At 40.0% G+C, this 16,357-nt stretch overlaps 1 protein-coding gene across 2 annotated transcripts in view; it reads left to right on the plus strand.

Annotated features, from left to right (window-relative positions):
* The window catches only part of AUH (AU RNA binding methylglutaconyl-CoA hydratase), a 510,281-nt gene that overhangs the window by 124,168 nt on the left and 369,756 nt on the right, over positions 1 to 16,357 (plus strand). The window contains exon 1 of one of the 2 annotated variants that reach the window (XM_075128634.1): positions 1,851 to 1,854. The exons of the other annotated variant lie outside the window; for it this stretch is intronic. The gene's annotated coding sequence lies outside the window, so the exon portion shown is untranslated. Of the gene's footprint in view, positions 1 to 1,850; positions 1,855 to 16,357 lie in introns of those variants that run through there. 2 annotated transcript variants of the gene reach the window in all.

Below are 16,357 nucleotides of genomic sequence, written 5' to 3' on the forward strand. Positions count from 1 at the left end.
CAGCGCTCTGAGCAAGGAGCCACCTAAACTAGCCAGTAGGAAACGTTGAAAAGAGTGGGGTGGCTTAAGCCCTGTCTTTTAGAGGAAGTCAGGCACCAAACTCTGGGCTGGAAGGAGGTGTTTCCCTCTACTTAGCATTCACAGCTGCTGTGGAGTTACCTGATTAAGCCAGGTCAGCTCTTTCTCACAAAAAACAAGAGGGTGGCGGTGCCCCCCTTTACCCCATAGCCTAGTGTTTAGAGCACTCACCTGCCTGACTCAGAGCAGGGACTTGAACAGGAGGTGTCCCATCTTCCAGATGAGTGCCTGGACCACTGTGCAAGGGGCTCTGAGGAACCGCTGTCTTTCCTATTGAAGCTGTTTCACTTATTTTACAAAAATATTTAAATAGTTGTTGGGCCAGTGTGAGAGAATGTTCTGGTCACTTGGGAGGGCCAATGAAGTCTGCTCACAACAGCAGAAACAGTACAAGTGAAACTCTGTCCAGTAGCAGAGATTAAAATCCTAATAATGAACTGCATTGGGAAGGGCAGGAGGAGGACTTGGAAGTAGTCCTGGCAAGGTGAATGTAATAGGGTATGCTGAGGCAGGAGTTGACTCAGCACCCTGTCACTCAAATTCCCACCAATATAGTTTAACTGGGACTAATTGGAAGATCAATTAACAATTGGTGCTAGAGCTGAGGGGGTAAATAGAGGGGGAAGCCCTGGAAGGCGGGAGAAGTGGGAGCCTGAAGGAAGGCAGAGGTAGACAGCCTGAAGCATGTGGGGGTGCTCGCTGGTATTTTTAAACATATGCAAATAGCACTACAGACAGAGGCCTATTGAAAGAATATACTACAACATGGTGGTGATGAAGGAGACTGAAGTGTAGGGTGATGGGGATGGAGGGTAATAGGCGCCTATGTGATGGGGATGGAGGGTAATAGGCGCCTATGTAAGACAAAGCTCCAGATATCGGGACTGTCCCTATAAAATTGGGACATTTGGTCACCCTACCGAAGTGGTCTGGTCTGTACTTAAGTATTCACAGGGGATGGAGGGTAATAGGCGCCTATGTGATGGGGATGGAGGGTAATAGGCGCCTATGTAAGACAAAGCTCCAGATATCGGGACTGTCCCTATAAAATTGGGACATTTGGTCACCCTACCGAAGTGGTCTGGTCTGTACTTAAGTATTCACAGGGGATGGAGGGTAATAGGCGCCTATGTGATGGGGATGGAGGGTAATAGGCGCCTATGTAAGACAAAGCTCCAGATATCGGGACTGTCCCTATAAAATTGGGACATTTGGTCACCCTACCGAAGTGGTCTGGTCTGTACTTAAGTATTCACAGGGGGCCCCGTGGCTGTGATGTTATAATCTAACCCTGATCTAAGATGGTTGGTTAACACTGGTTATTTGGCAATCAATTAACTCATTAATGGACACCAAACTCTAGTCTATGCATCCCTTAGGGCTTCCCTGCTATAATAGCCCATCACAGATGCAATGAGCTGGGCTTTCTGGGGCTCTCTGTCCCCAGTCCCTCCCTTGGGCGGAGGGTTCATCTCATCCTGTTCTCTCTTGTCACTGAGCGTATTGGACCTGGCTTTAGGAGCCAGCCTGGGCCACACACATCAACCCAGGGATGGAGAGGAGTACAGGACCACTGGGACTCAGCCCATCCCCAGGTCAGAGCCCTTCCTTTCCCCTGGGAAGCTGCTGGATGCAGTGGCCCCACCCAGCAGCACGCAGCTCCTATACCCCTTTCCTGTGGGGCAGTTGCAGTCATGAATGGACCCTGGCTACTGGCTGAGGTGCAACAGGGACAATGCATTTGTGCCACTGGTTGGAGCTGCTGTGGGAGAACCAGAGGATATACGCCGTGCACACCGCTCCTCCGCTTCTGCCCTCGCCCAGACCAGGAGCAGTGCCCCATGCACTTGCTGGGTGGCTTCCCCACCAATGAGACTGGAGGGCCAAGGGGAAGGGACTGTGGAGGGGTCAAAGTGCTACAGCAGGAGAACCCACACAACCTCCCCAACCCCGGCTCCCTCTGTGGGTGTGGTGCCATAGGAAGGAGAACCAGAAAGGGGATATGGCTTTGTCTGCCCGGATGACCCAGCTGAAGGCACTGCTCTGGGCCCAGCCCGGACTGAGTGACCCCCCAGGCAGAGAGAACCCACCGACACGTGCACCCATCCTCCTGCAGATCCCCCACCACCAAGGGGCCAGCCCCTGGGGCAGGGTTCACACATGAGCACACCCCAAATCCTACTTGTACAGGACGGAGCTATTGCAGCCTTCTGGCCTTTCTGGCTGAAAAGAGTCTCCATAGGTCCCTTGTGCTTGGCTCTTCCAGCCACTATTGCACCAGACTCCCCTTGCAGCTGCCAGGTCTGCCATCACCATGCCATGAGGCATAGTGCTGGGGCATAGTACTAAAGACAGGGGTCGAAGGCACGGTCTTAAAGTTGTGGCCAATTAAGATTGTATCTCAGGCATTGCCTACACTGGTGGTGGCATGTAGGATATAGGTAGCTACACACCACAGTGAAAGTTGATCTGCGTCCACACAGCAGTGAGTAGCTACATGCAGCAATGAAAGGCTCTGGCAGCAGGGACACTACATTGCTACAAATGGCAGTGTAGCTATGGGAGGCGCTGCTTGGGTGTGTAGAGAGATGTGTAGGGTTCTGGCATATCCGTACTCTTCTAGCCTAAACAGTGTCACACTGTCTAGACTATAGCCATGCTGGGGGGCATGCTGTGTAGGTTCTCTACATGCCGCCTTAGGGTAGAATCCGCAGAATACTTTTGTGCTCATCCTGATGGAATTTCTGATTCTATAACTGTCCATTTGCATTGTCACTTTATTTTTTTCTCCATGAGCTTAATCTTTGGGGCAGGAGTTGTCTGTTGTTCATCTGTACAGCTTTGAGCACAGGAAGGCCCCAATCCTTATTGTGGCTTCTGAGGACTACTGTCATACAAATAATAATAATAAGCATTAAGCAAACCAGAGTTGCATAGTGTTAGGTTCAGAGTTTGTTTTAAACTTCCAACTAATATTAGTGGAAAGGAGAAGTTAAAATACTGGATGGTGCAGATCAGAATAAGCACCTAGAATTAGATATTTATCTCAACCTTGTCAGAGCTTCCTGTGTCAGTAAAAGTGGACTGGAAAACAGACTTTGAAACAAGATTTCCAGTACTACTTACTTCTACTTAAGGTAGAAATACAGCATCCTGTCCTGTGCTATTTCAGCACTTCCAGTTTTGTCTGGACCCCCAAAAATGTGGTGATGCATGAAAATATAAATAAGTAAGGAGAAACTGTTCAGAATCTCAGAAAAATTTGCATTCAGGTCTAGTTCATGTTTTAGATTAAGCTCTTTTTTTAAAGAGAAATTTTGCCCATCCTTCATAGAGATTTACTACTTAGGTTTTATTATAATACCAAATAGATGCATTAAGTGTTAAGTGTATATATCACATTTTTACATATTTGCTTTGCATGAATTTGGCATTCTTCAAGTCTTTGTAATCAGTATTTTCCTACATTCTTGAATTTAATTTTTTGTTTCCTGTATTTCTCCTTGAATAATTTTCCAGTGAATGTAGGGCTGCACACGTTAAATTTACTTTTACTTTCTTTCAATGCCAAGCTTGAAAACTTTTTTTAATGAAAAATTGTACTGCAATATCAAAGTAATTATGGTCTGATATTGTCATACGAAAATCTTTAGTGAGCATTCCTCTGAGGAAATGATGGGACTGATTCTTCCAGTTTTTCTCTCCCAGAATTCCCACTGAAGCTAGTAGCAGTTCTTCTTGCAGAATGCTTTCGGGTTTGGGCTCTAACTGGATTCCACACAGTAACAGAATCTTATTTATTAGGTTCAGGTCCTTCAAACATGAATGTGCTTAACTTTACCCATGGGAGAAGTCACACTGATGGGGCTGGGCTATTATTTCTGCATGTATAAAAATCTTAGTTTAAGCCATCTATCTAAAGCAAGTGGAGGTAGTTTTGTGTTGGTAAAATTGGAGAAAAGGAGCAATGGTGAGTGAGATTGCTTTTTTAAAAATGTACAGAAGACTGGGGAAGGTCATTTAAAGTCCATAGGAATTTAAAATGGAGAAAAAAAATCTAAGGCTCTTAGGAATAAACTTAAAGTACTCAATATTGAAACCAGTCCAAGAAAAGTGAGTGATAACTTATCACTGCTTCAAAGGGTGGAATGCAGTAAGGCAATGAAAAGGAATTTCATATATCTTGGGAATTAGTGTGAGTATTAACCTTGCATTCTCTAGGAGCAGAGTATACAAGTTATAAAGGGAGAGCTTGGTCTCTTGTTTCTGTGTGCTGTACCCCTCAACCCTTTGCAGAATAGTGGCCATCCTTTAGAATTAGCTCCACATGGCTGAATCCCTATTAATTTCAGTGGGGCTTAATGTGGGCATAGGCATCTGCTCCTACAGAGCTCGTTGCAGGATCAGCCCTTACGAAGTTACCCCACACTATATTACAGTATTTGCCTGTTGTAGACATAATTTAAGTTTTCCTCTACTCACAACTGTCCTTCCCTTAGACTAGAACATAAGAACGGCCATACTGGGTCAGACTAATGGTCCATCTAGCCCAGTATCCTGTCTTCCAATAGTGGCCAATGCCAGGTGCTTCAAGGGAATGAACAGAACAGGTAATCATGAAGTGATCCATACCCGTCATCCACTCCCAGCTTCTGGCAAACAGAGGCTAGGGACACTCAGAACATGGTGTTGCATCCCTGCCCATCCTGACTAATAGCCATTGATGAACCTGTCCTCCATGAACTTATCTAGTTCACAACATCCCCTGTCAAAGAGTTCCACAGATTGACTGGGTGTTTGAAGAAGTGCTTCCTTTTGTTAATTTTAAACTTGCTGCCTATTAGTTTCATTGGGTGAGCCCTAGTTCTTGTGTTATGAGAAGGAGTAAATAACACTTCCTTATTTACTTTCTCCACACCAGTCATGATTTTATAGACCTCTGTCATATCCCCTCTTAGTCATCTCTTTTCCAAGCTGAAGAGTCCCAATCTTTTTAATCTCTCCTCATAGATAAGCTGTTCCATGCCCCTGATCATTTTTGTTGCTCTTCTCTGCACCTTTTCCAATTCCAATATATCTTTTTTGAGATGGTGCGACCAAATCTGCACACAGTATTCAAGATGTGGACGTACCATGGATTTATACAGAGGCAATATCATATTTGCTGTCTTATCTACCTCTTTCCTAAAGGTTCCTAACATTCAATTAGCTTTTTTGACTGCCGCTGCACCAGAACAAAGTGAAGACAAGCATCCTTAACTAACTTCAGTTTACTGTAATTTATGTTCCAATAAACTATCTATTCTTCCTCCAGCTGAAAATCCCCATAACTGGTGCACTGTCAATTTCTGAATTTGGTGTCCCCTCATTGCTCATTTTCAATAATCATAGTTAACAGAAAAATCTTTAATAAAAAATAAGCATCAGATCTTTCAATATGATCATAAGCTTTTAAGTAAGTCTTAAGACATTTTGCATTTGGTGCCCGCATATTCAAGTGCTATTTGGATTAGGAAGCCAGTGACTTTCAATTGACATTAAACAGGAAATAATTTGATAGCAGTTGATATTATATGAGCACATAAGGGCTAAACTAGAACTAAAAGGTTTGATGTATGGAAAGATGTTTCCAGTGAGTGGGGTTTTCCTTTAAATGAAGAGATATTAAGTGGATCTGACTGTATAGTGTATTTTTTATTTTGCATGAGTGTGGAGGAAAGAGATGCCTTTTAGGAGTTGGACTTTGCTGTTCAGTCTCTGTATAAGACCTGATCTAGTAAAGCATCTAAGTATATGCTTGACATTAAGTACAAAAATAATCCCATTGACTTCTATGGGACTTCTCATGTGCTTAAAATTAAGCATGTATTTAAATGTTTTTCTGAATCAAGGCCTAAATAATCTAATGGGTTGTCATATGACAGAAGGATGACATCAGATTCATGTTTAAATGATTCATTTTCTTTCTTAACCTATTACTTTGAACCCACATTCTTTACTGCTTATTATTACTGTCTGTGGCAGAAAATATGGGTCATTAAAGCTAATGGCCAAATTCCCTTTGGCTTCCATCAGACCCTATCTTGGCATCAGTCACATAAGCAGACTAGTTACAGAAATGGTGTTTAATCAGAACTTTCCATGTTGCCAACATTTCACCTTGAATACATGGGTTTGGAAAATTGCATTTTCGCAATCAAATCATTGTGTGTCTATTTAAATAGCCCTTCCTGGAACATGAGGTTGTAGGTAGAAATAATTGTCACTTCACAGAAAATGCATTTCCGCAGAAATATAGATGAGATATTTTGAGAACTGCCACATATCTGCATTCACAGAACTGAGAACTACAAAGGTCTGTCAGAATATGTTCCATCGTATTAGATGGTCACTGTTAGGAAACCATGCACCCCAGACAGTATATCCAGATTTTGTGTAGAATGTGGCATATGTGAAATTTTACATTGTTCTTACAACACTGACTCTGTTCTCAGTGATATTAAACTTGGGGAAAGACATGCAAGTATTGATTTATAAGTTTCTGCAAACTTTGTTAAACCTAGAGGCACAAAGTGGAGTGTGTTTTTTTTAAAGTCATGGCTACTGAATCAGCTTTTTGGAATAACCCAGGGTGGCGTGACATACAGGCAGTTTTAGTCCTATGATAGCATTATGAATGTTTGTTCACGCTTTCTGAAAGCTTTTTATTGATTTGGTTAAAGTGTTGTATGAATGCAGCATTTCAGTAGCAAAATATGATCAAGATGTGTTGTCCATGATACTGCTATAGCCATTAATTTAATGCTTTGTTATGTAGCAAAATATCTTGGCATTGACAATCTTATGGGAAACTGGATAACTGTGCTGGAAGTTAGCTGTCTAGTAAGTCTACCTTAAAACAGAACTCTTTGCTTGGGTAATACATTGTCCTGGCAGTCACTTCATTACTGGAATGTCGGTCTCCTGAGTTTTCTCCTTTGCATCCTCTCTCATATATTAGCGTAGTGCTGCTTCTACCTTAGGATCATAGGTTTCTCTGCCTTTGTGTTATTTCCCCCTGGGTTTATCTTACAATTATTCCATGTTTTCTTCTGAATTCTGTTACTTTTTTGTGCATTTGACATTTGCAGATTTTCTTGTACCCCCTGCAGGTATATTTTGTAAGGTGTAGCTTCTGATACCTCCACCATTACCTCCTGCTGCTTTTGATTTATTGAGGAAGAGAGGTTGTGTGTGTGTGTGCACGATACAAAGGACTGATATCAGCTGATACAAAGGACTATTTGTATAAATACAAAAAAAGTTTTTTGTTTTTGTTTTTAGATTTAACAGAATGACAAATATAATTGAGGAGAGCAAATCAAATCCAAAGGAGAAACAGAAAAAGGGCTACCTATATACACACAAAACACATAGTTCTAATGTCCGGTAACTACAAATTACAACACACATTTGTAATTATAGGGTCTGTCTCACCAGTACACAGAACATGTGGAGTGTGCCAGTGAATTTGGTCCATCACATATGTATTCACACCCATTTCACTTTAAGAAAAAAGTCACTAAGAATTCTATATTATTCTTGAATGTTTCAAACGTACCATTTTATTTAAATGTGAATGGTATGTATGGAATGTATCTAAAGACCAATACTGAACTGAGAAGAATTTTCCCAGTGCTGCAGAATGACTTTTGTATCTTTTAGTTTTCAGTGCAGTTTCACTCCTACTTAGGGGCTCAGAGTTCCAGAAGCCAGCTGCAGGTGGGAAAGCATGGAGGTAGGAGATGTTAACTTCCACAGATTCAGATTTGGGAGAAGACCTGCATTTCTCATAATATACTCAGTTTTCAAATCTTTGGAGGTTTGCTCATCACTTGTTACTGTAGTTTTTAATAATGACAGATTTCAGAGTAGCAGCCGTGTTCGTCTGTATCCGCAAAAAGAAAAAGGAGGACTTGTGGCACCTTAGAGACTAACCAATTTATTTGAGCATAAGCTTTCGTGAGCTGTAGCTCACGAAAGCTTATGCTCAAATAAATTGGTTAGTCTCTAAGGTGCCACAAGTACTCCTTTTCTTTTTGTAGCTTTTAAAAGATACTATTTTTCATGCATACATTCACAAAGCTTTTAATTTTTCCATTCTCCATGGTTGACCTCTGATTTAAACCAAGAAAAATCTCCAAGGAAGAACATATTTAAGCATTTAAAACAAAACTAAAGCAGTGGGTTAGGCAACCTTAACCTAATTTCTCTTTCCCTTGCCCATTGGCATCAGATACTTAAAAACAAGTAAAATAGATCTCTTGTGGTGCTCTCACTCACGCCCACACACACAAGCATCCCTTCCTCCCTGTGCCACACTTTTTAGGGGGTTTTGTCCTATGATTATAAAGACTTCGATTTGTAGATCTTTGCCTAGTCAGATAAATATAAAATGGGTAAGAAAAATAGGCCATTTAAAAGTGTTCTGTTTGGATTCTGTCTGGATTCCCTCTGGCTCTCAGTTTTTGATATTCAAGTGTCTGCTCATACATAGACTAAAAAAATGGAACCCTGGTTAGAGTGAGGTTATGACTCCGTGATTCCATTTGGACTAGTCATTAGTTTATGATTGCAGCAACTCTGCTTGAAATTTTCCTGGAATTTGTTGGACCAGTTACATGTTTTTAAACTGTTCACACATACTCCATCCAAGTTTAAGAGCTAGTATGCAATTTTGAAAAGGCCTCTATATCAAATTTGAATCTCTGATAAACTTCCTACTGTGGCTCCAATTTTCTAATTCTTATTTCCTCTTTTCTCTTCTTTCAATATTTTATGTATCTATTTTAGATAGCAGTGGAGAGGCGCAGAGATAACCTGTGCCTGCCAGGGGAGGGGGCAGGGCGGGGGGAAGAGTGAAGGCATCATGCTCAGTACGAGCCAAGCAGCAAATCGGGGGAGAGGGGGCACGTGACCCTGCATGCCCCCCCATATGTCGCCACTGGAGAGGAGAATGTAATGTATATTAATATATCAAGCACTCAAAAATCAAGGAATTCAATATTATGGCTACAAACTCAACTTTCACTGTGCACATTCAGGTGTTTGCCTTAAAAAAAAAAAAAAATCCTTACAATTACAGGTGGACTGGGTAGCAACACCTAAATTTAAGGTCCCCTACGCTTCCCATTCTCAGCAGTTGCTCATGATTTTGCCAAACTTCAACCATTCAGTCTGAATTTTTCCACATGCTTGGTCTGTGTCTTAGGACAAAAAATGATAGGCGATAAAGAAATGGGAGGGAGATGAAAGGTCAAAGCTGATGTGTATTCATAAATTAACCATAACAGTGGTCTTGGTAGCCAGCTGGTGGTTGTTAACTGTGTAGTGTGCCATTGAAAGATTAAATACAATGCATCGAACTGGCATGTCATTAGGCAGTGCACAAACAAACACAATTAACCTCCTATAAGAATTCAAATCCCTCTTATGTAATTGATTTAAAAAACTTTTAAAATCCATTTGAAATATTCAACTTCATCAGAGAAGTGTTTTGTTTCATTGTAAATATCTTTAATGGCTAGTTCAGACTAATTGTTTGAGTATCTGATCTGGTTGCCTATGTGCATGCACTATAGGCCTTCAAACACCCACATGAGTAGAATTACATGGTAATTTTCAAACTGGTTCAGCCTACCTCTGTGTTTTCCTTTCTTGTTCCAAACAAGTAAGTGTCACCAAGGGACCAATGTTGAGACAATGGAACAAACTGTGCTCTTACAAAAATGCAGGTTCCAGCATTTGGATCATTAGTCATCCAGGACTATATCTCTCAGGAACTTTCTCATTGAATTTCTTTGTAAATAGTTGAGCTTATTAATAGTTTGAAGCCTTTATTTGAATTTTGATATAAGGATATCTTTGATTTATTTTGAAAATATAGTACAAGGATTTTATATTGTTCTCATTGTTGTAATAGATTTTATTGTTCTTTAAATATACAAGGCCAAACTCATCCCTAGTGTAATTCCATTGGCCATTGTTTCTTCTTTGGACCCTAAATAGTAGTTTTGAATCTTTTGCTTTCTGAATGACCTGAAACAGTTGAAAATTCTGTTGGTTAGTGAGTGTAAAAGGTAGCAGAAATTTTTTTCCTTAGTAATATTCACCAAAAGTTTACAGATTTATCAATAATTACTAGATGCAAGCTTAGTTTCTCAACTCTGGAATAGCAACTTCCCACAAACAACTTAAATACTCACCTAGTGCTGTTCATTTTAATTAATTCGGAAATAAATTTTCTGTTTAAGTGAAACATTGGGAATCGTGCTTTGCATTAATTTATACCCTCCACTTTTCTCCTAACACACATTTGAATATTATATAAAGAAGATGATTTATAATGAAGTTCATTTAATGTGACTCATTTTTTAGTAGTCTCAAAACACTTTATAGTTGGTGAATTATACTTCAAATTAACTTAAAATTAAGCAGTAAAGACAGACAATCACCAACTATTCATCAACTGTAAAAAAGCTCTTTTCTAAGAAATCATTTACAACAGTATGTCAAGGAATCACCAAAACATTTTGTAAATATGCATTAGGATTCTTGGGTATACAAACTGATATTAACAAGAATCTCTAACATGGGAGGTTAGTAAGTATGCCCTCTACTGCGACAGACCTTATGCTCAGGAAGGTGAAATGAAGCAGAACAAGCAACTAAAGGGAATATTGAAGAGGGAGTGTCTCACGAGTGGAAGGGAAGAAAAGGAAAAAGTGAAGTTCTTCTCTGAAATGTCATTATGGAAAAATGGCAGCTTTTTCTACTCCTCGTATCTACTCCCTACGCCACAGTTGCTCACTGTAGTGACAAAATATATTTTTCTCCAATTAATCCTGCAGAGTCAACACAGCTGAGAAGGAGGGAAATGTATTTTATTCCTTTTGTGCCTCATCAACATAATTGTTTGCCAGGTTCCAGTCAGTTACATATGTGCAACCCTGCTGAAGGCAATGGATAATCAGAAGACTCTGAGTTCACACAGGTGTTACCAAATGCCTAATTTGAGCTGTAGAATCTTTATTACTAGTGATAATCTGTCTCAGATCTAGAGGCCTGGCTACGAAGGACCTCCTCTGACCATGGCAAACATCAGAACCCATTGTGCAGTACTTTGCTTCAAACTGCATTTTATGCTTCTCAGGGAATCTTCATTAGGCTAAAAGAGGATGCAGTGTTACCAACTCTCATGATTTTGTCACAATAGTCTTGTGATACCAACTCTCATGATTTTATCACAATAGTCTTGTGATATTTGGTGTTTTTTCTTAATGCTCCAGCTCTTGGAGTCATGTGATGACATAACTATTTTAGCTTTCAATTTAAAAAAAATTCTGGCCCTTATGGCTGCAGAGAGAACCTGGAAAATATGACCTGAGTGAACCCTAGAGGCTCAAAAGCCAGAAGGCAAATATAATTGTATTGGTTTTCTTTTAATAATGATTTTTTAGCCAATCTGATGATTTTTGGGAGGCTGACTCATGCTTCTTTGAATGCTTGAGGGTGGCAATACTGGAGCTCTTCTACACATTCAACCTGGTCCTATCCAGTCTGTGATCTGTCCTCCTCCATCAAAAGCAGGGGGATGGAGGTGGGAAATGGTGCCACAGAGGTCCTCACCACATGGAGATCTGAGGAGGAATATCTGGGTCAACGAGGGAAGAATGGGAAGTGTTCCAGAGTGAGACAAAGATCAAATTCTGCTCTCAGTTACGTTAGCATAAATTGAGAGTAACACAATGGAAAGTTTTGACTGCAGAATTGGTAACCAATGCACAAGTCCACTTGTAATATTTTAGCATTTACAAAATGGAGAAATAACTTAGATTCATGGTGCAGACTACTTTGTTGTAGGTGAATAGCAGCAGCAAAACTGAATTGGTGTGAACAGCTATGCTTTGAATTGTTCATCCTGGTACAAACCAAATAAATTCTAATGCAGACAAGATTTGTACCCTGTCAGCACTAGATTTTTACAACCCTGTTAACTGACACTTGTTGAAACATGACTAAATATGTAAGTGTAGATGTACTCCTCTTTTTTAAAACTATAGCTCAGCTCTGTAAATACTTTTTGTTTTGAACATAGCAGATGTGAAGGATAACATTGGAGTGAAACTGTCAAAGTGTTAAATTGTTAAGTACAGAGTGGATAAATTTGGCTTCAGTATAAGGAGTTCCAGTGTATGTGGCAGAACAATGTCTGGATATGGGAACGTTAGAATCAATTTTGAATGAATTGCACCAATAACCAGAATTCTTATTCCACCTTAGGGATATTGCACAGCAAGGTTGGTATTCAGATTCTAAAAACCGATGGAAATATGGATGTGTAGCAGAGGTGGTGGGCAGAGAAGGGATCACAAAGAACATCAACACTTGTATGATGTCCTACTATATAGGGATTTTACAACTGCAGGCTTAAATCTGGAAACGAGGCTTGAATTATGGAAGGATAAGCTAGGGTGTAAATTTAAGGTGCAAAAGCCATTCTGCACTAACTCCCTGTATGAAGACTTATTGCATAATAAGAGCATAGGTTCTGGATCTAAGAGTGCTGGGGGAGCTGACGCACCCCCTGGCTTGAAGTGGCTTCCATCATATACAGGGTATACAGTTTGGTTCAATGGCTCTCAGCACCTCTACTATACAAATTGTTCCAGCATCCCTGAATAAGAGTGTCCACATGGAGAGCTAGTGCAGAATAGCTTTTATGCAGTAGCTACTCTGGACTTTTTCCCTGTGTGGACAAGCCCTTATAAAAGTGATGGATCTACAGTTCTAGATCAGGAAATTGGGGTAATTTCCGTTTTCTTGTTTTGTGAGTCTTCTGGGAGGTTTAGTAATGAACAGAGGGCAAGAAAGACGGTGAGAGAGGGACTTCTTTTTAATTGATTCAGCACTCAGAGTACTAATGCAATGATGGAACTGTAGCAAGGAACCTGTCAGAGCTATAGTTTTACCACAAGCCACAGAGGCCTTGATGTTTTACATATCTTGATTGACCCTCATATGGGTAGACCGTGACACAATCAAAGAATATCCTCTATTCTCCACAAGCATTCATATCCCTACAAGCAGGTTCAGTAAGCTTAACTGAAAAAAGCTCCTGCTGCAGTAGAGAACTAAGAAAGGTATTTGCAAGATCAGAGGAGTTAATTTACAATAGTACAGTTTGGAGCAGCTATGTGCTGCCGTGTGTTATTGCATTTGCTTATGTCAAGACACTTTATTTAAATCATCCATAAGTCATAAAAGAAAATGAGTTTGTTGATCTCACACTAGTTCTTAGAGGATATTTGACAAACCACCACATATTTTTTATAATTTATATGATTGGAGGATCTACTCTAGAGAGCCCAAAAATGGGATATTAAGGGAGTTTCACATCTGAATTAAGGTGCAAGGATGTCAAAACTGTAGGGAAAAGTTTATGTAGTTTTTGCCTGGTTACATTGTGCTTGTGAAACTTGGTCTTATTTGCCTTGCGGCAAGTAGATATTTCAGAGAGCCTCCAATCATTTTGTCATTTGATGTTGTTCACACGTTGTGATATATTATATAGGGATAACCATAAAAAAGAGAAAATCATTCCAACTCTCACAGATATATTTTCAAAGAGGAACATGAAGATTAAGTTTTTGACTCACATTCATGCTAAAAAGAGCTGCACAATTAAATCCCCCAAGCATTGCTGAAAACTTACCTCTTGCTGTTTTTCTACAACACTCTCTTTGTGGTTTCTGAGCGCTTATCATTTGTATCCTTACATGAATGTAGCTTAGTGAGTGCCTATAGATTAGAGATATGGGATTTAGTTTAGTTTGCTTACAGCTGGGATATTATATGGCTAAAGGGGACAGAACAGAAAAGAATTCTGTTATGAATTCTGAGTGACTGAAAATGGATTTAGAATGGAAAGATGACCATAACCTCTTGCAAAATGCTAATGTCCTGCATGAGCCCTGTGTGAGTCCAATACAGTCCTATTTAAGTACTCATGGCAAAATCCGTTTTCCAGAATGTATGTTTATTCATTTCCCTACTAGAACTATTTGATTTTACACTGAATAAAGGAAAAAGTTAAATTTCATCAAATAACAAGTTCTCTTGTCTGAAAGTTACGGTAGCTGGTTTTGGTAAATTTGTTTCATTTCATAAGTTTAATTAAGCAATTACTGAACCTGTATTGTAAGAATTTACCATTTCTGTTCCTCTGAAAAGTGTCACTTGATTCTGAGTAGGAGCTCAAATAAATAAATCACTGTTGCATAGTGGGAAAAATTTAAAATATGCACAATATGTTTTCCAGTAAGTTAACACAGAGGAAGGTCCAAAAATAGTTTGTAACAAGGACAATGGTTCAAATTAGAGCTAAACAACTAATTCTCTGAACCATTCAGAGAGTGTACAAAGGGGTATGACTCAGGTAAAATGGGAATAATCAAGAAAAAATATTTTTGAATGTATAATGAAAAGTATCTCGTTTGTTGAATAGACAAACACAGATTTTTCATTGTGTGGTTCAGTGAGACATAATTCAGATATCTGCAGTTTCTGCTTACACAGAACTCTGAAGTAATGCAATGAGACTGTATTGCAGTTAATATTGTTTCCACAAGATGGCACAAGAAATCAATCAATGTACAACAGCAACATTATCTTCTGCATTCTGATAGACAGGTATGCCCTAATAGCCTACTAAGCAATAACAACACAATTACAATATAATGTTCCCAGAAGAGAGTATGACATTTGTTATTGTATATTAATAACAGATAAACATTTGGCAAGGATGGGTATTTCTTCCTATTTGTAGAGTAGCGGACATAGAACAGTGTGACAACTACTGAATAATTTTCAACTAATACACATAAGTATTCATGGAACAAGCATGAATTAAATTATAAAGGTATCTGTTACACCATGAGGGACTTACTGCTACAATGGGCACGCGCTACTCAACTGGAAAACAAGAACGTCCGAAAAGAACTCTTCATCTGGATGAGATACTAAACTTCATGGTAAATCCCCATTGGCATTGACTGAAGTATTAAGCATTATGAGTTTTTAAGTAAAAATGGATAGGCATTGAAACACTCAATATGAGAGAGCCAACCTATCTAGGTGCCTGCAAGTGCCACTGAAATACCCCTTGATAATTGGATCCTGCGGCTCTCGTGAAACTAAAATATGCAGCATGTTAATTTGGTGTTTGAAGAAGTAGTGGAAACATGACTGCCTGGGGTAGCATAGCGTAGCGCCTCAGTGGCAGTCAGCACCACAGTCTTACGCTTTAAGAGAGAATACAAAGAGAAGTGTAGGAAAGGCCTAAAAGGGGATCGGTGAGACGGAACTAAGTCTAACTATGATATGGGCTTTCTCAAGCCCTGTTCCTAAAGTGAAACAACTAGTCTGTGATCTTATTTCTGAAGATGGTTCAGCAATGGTACCTCTGCAGCCATGGATGTCTGACATGTTGGTGTTTGCATCTGAATTTTCTACTAGCCAAGTTGTAGGTAGGTTTGTGTCTGAGATTACCTCATTATTTCACAGAAAGAGAGAAAGGACTACGATGCTGTTGAAAAATAAATGCATCGTTCTTGTTGTCATGGCTGGCCTTTCAGTTGAAGCACCTGGCTGGAAATGGGGAAAATCAGGTTTGCCTTTCTTGTCCTGTTGCAGGAGGGATTCTATGGCAAGTTACTTTGTTCCCTGCCAGGTTCGGTGCTGGAGTAGGGGGCTAGTACCAGCATGTGAGTTGCGGAGGTTGAATGGGTGCAGGCCTGTAAGAAGCTGCTTGTTTTGCTTGTCATTAAGGCTGACTTCACACATGGACAGGAATTGCAGCAGGATGGACTACGTTTGCACAAGCGGCAAAGAGTCCTATGGCACCTTATAGACGAACAGACGTATTGGAGCATAAGCTTTCGTGGATAAATACCCACTTCGTCGGATGCATCGCTTTGTTTGCACAGTCTCTTAACTGAGCTTCAGTGCAACAAATAATTTGGCCAGCTGTACTGTTTTAGTGTAATGGCTAAAATGTAGACTAGGGTACCATTTCCAAAACATTTTAGGTATTTAGGAGTTGAAGACCCATTGACTGTAGCTCATATAGGTGTCTTTATGCTATTAGTTAGATGATTTGTCTAAAGTGCCCAGGTTTGTCTAGGAATTATGCCATGCCCATCATCTGGTACCTGAATACCATGATAACAAATTCTGTCTT

Source organism: Caretta caretta, chromosome 5 (assembly GCF_965140235.1).
Source record: "Caretta caretta isolate rCarCar2 chromosome 5, rCarCar1.hap1, whole genome shotgun sequence".
Lineage (NCBI taxonomy): Eukaryota > Metazoa > Chordata > Testudines > Cheloniidae > Caretta > Caretta caretta.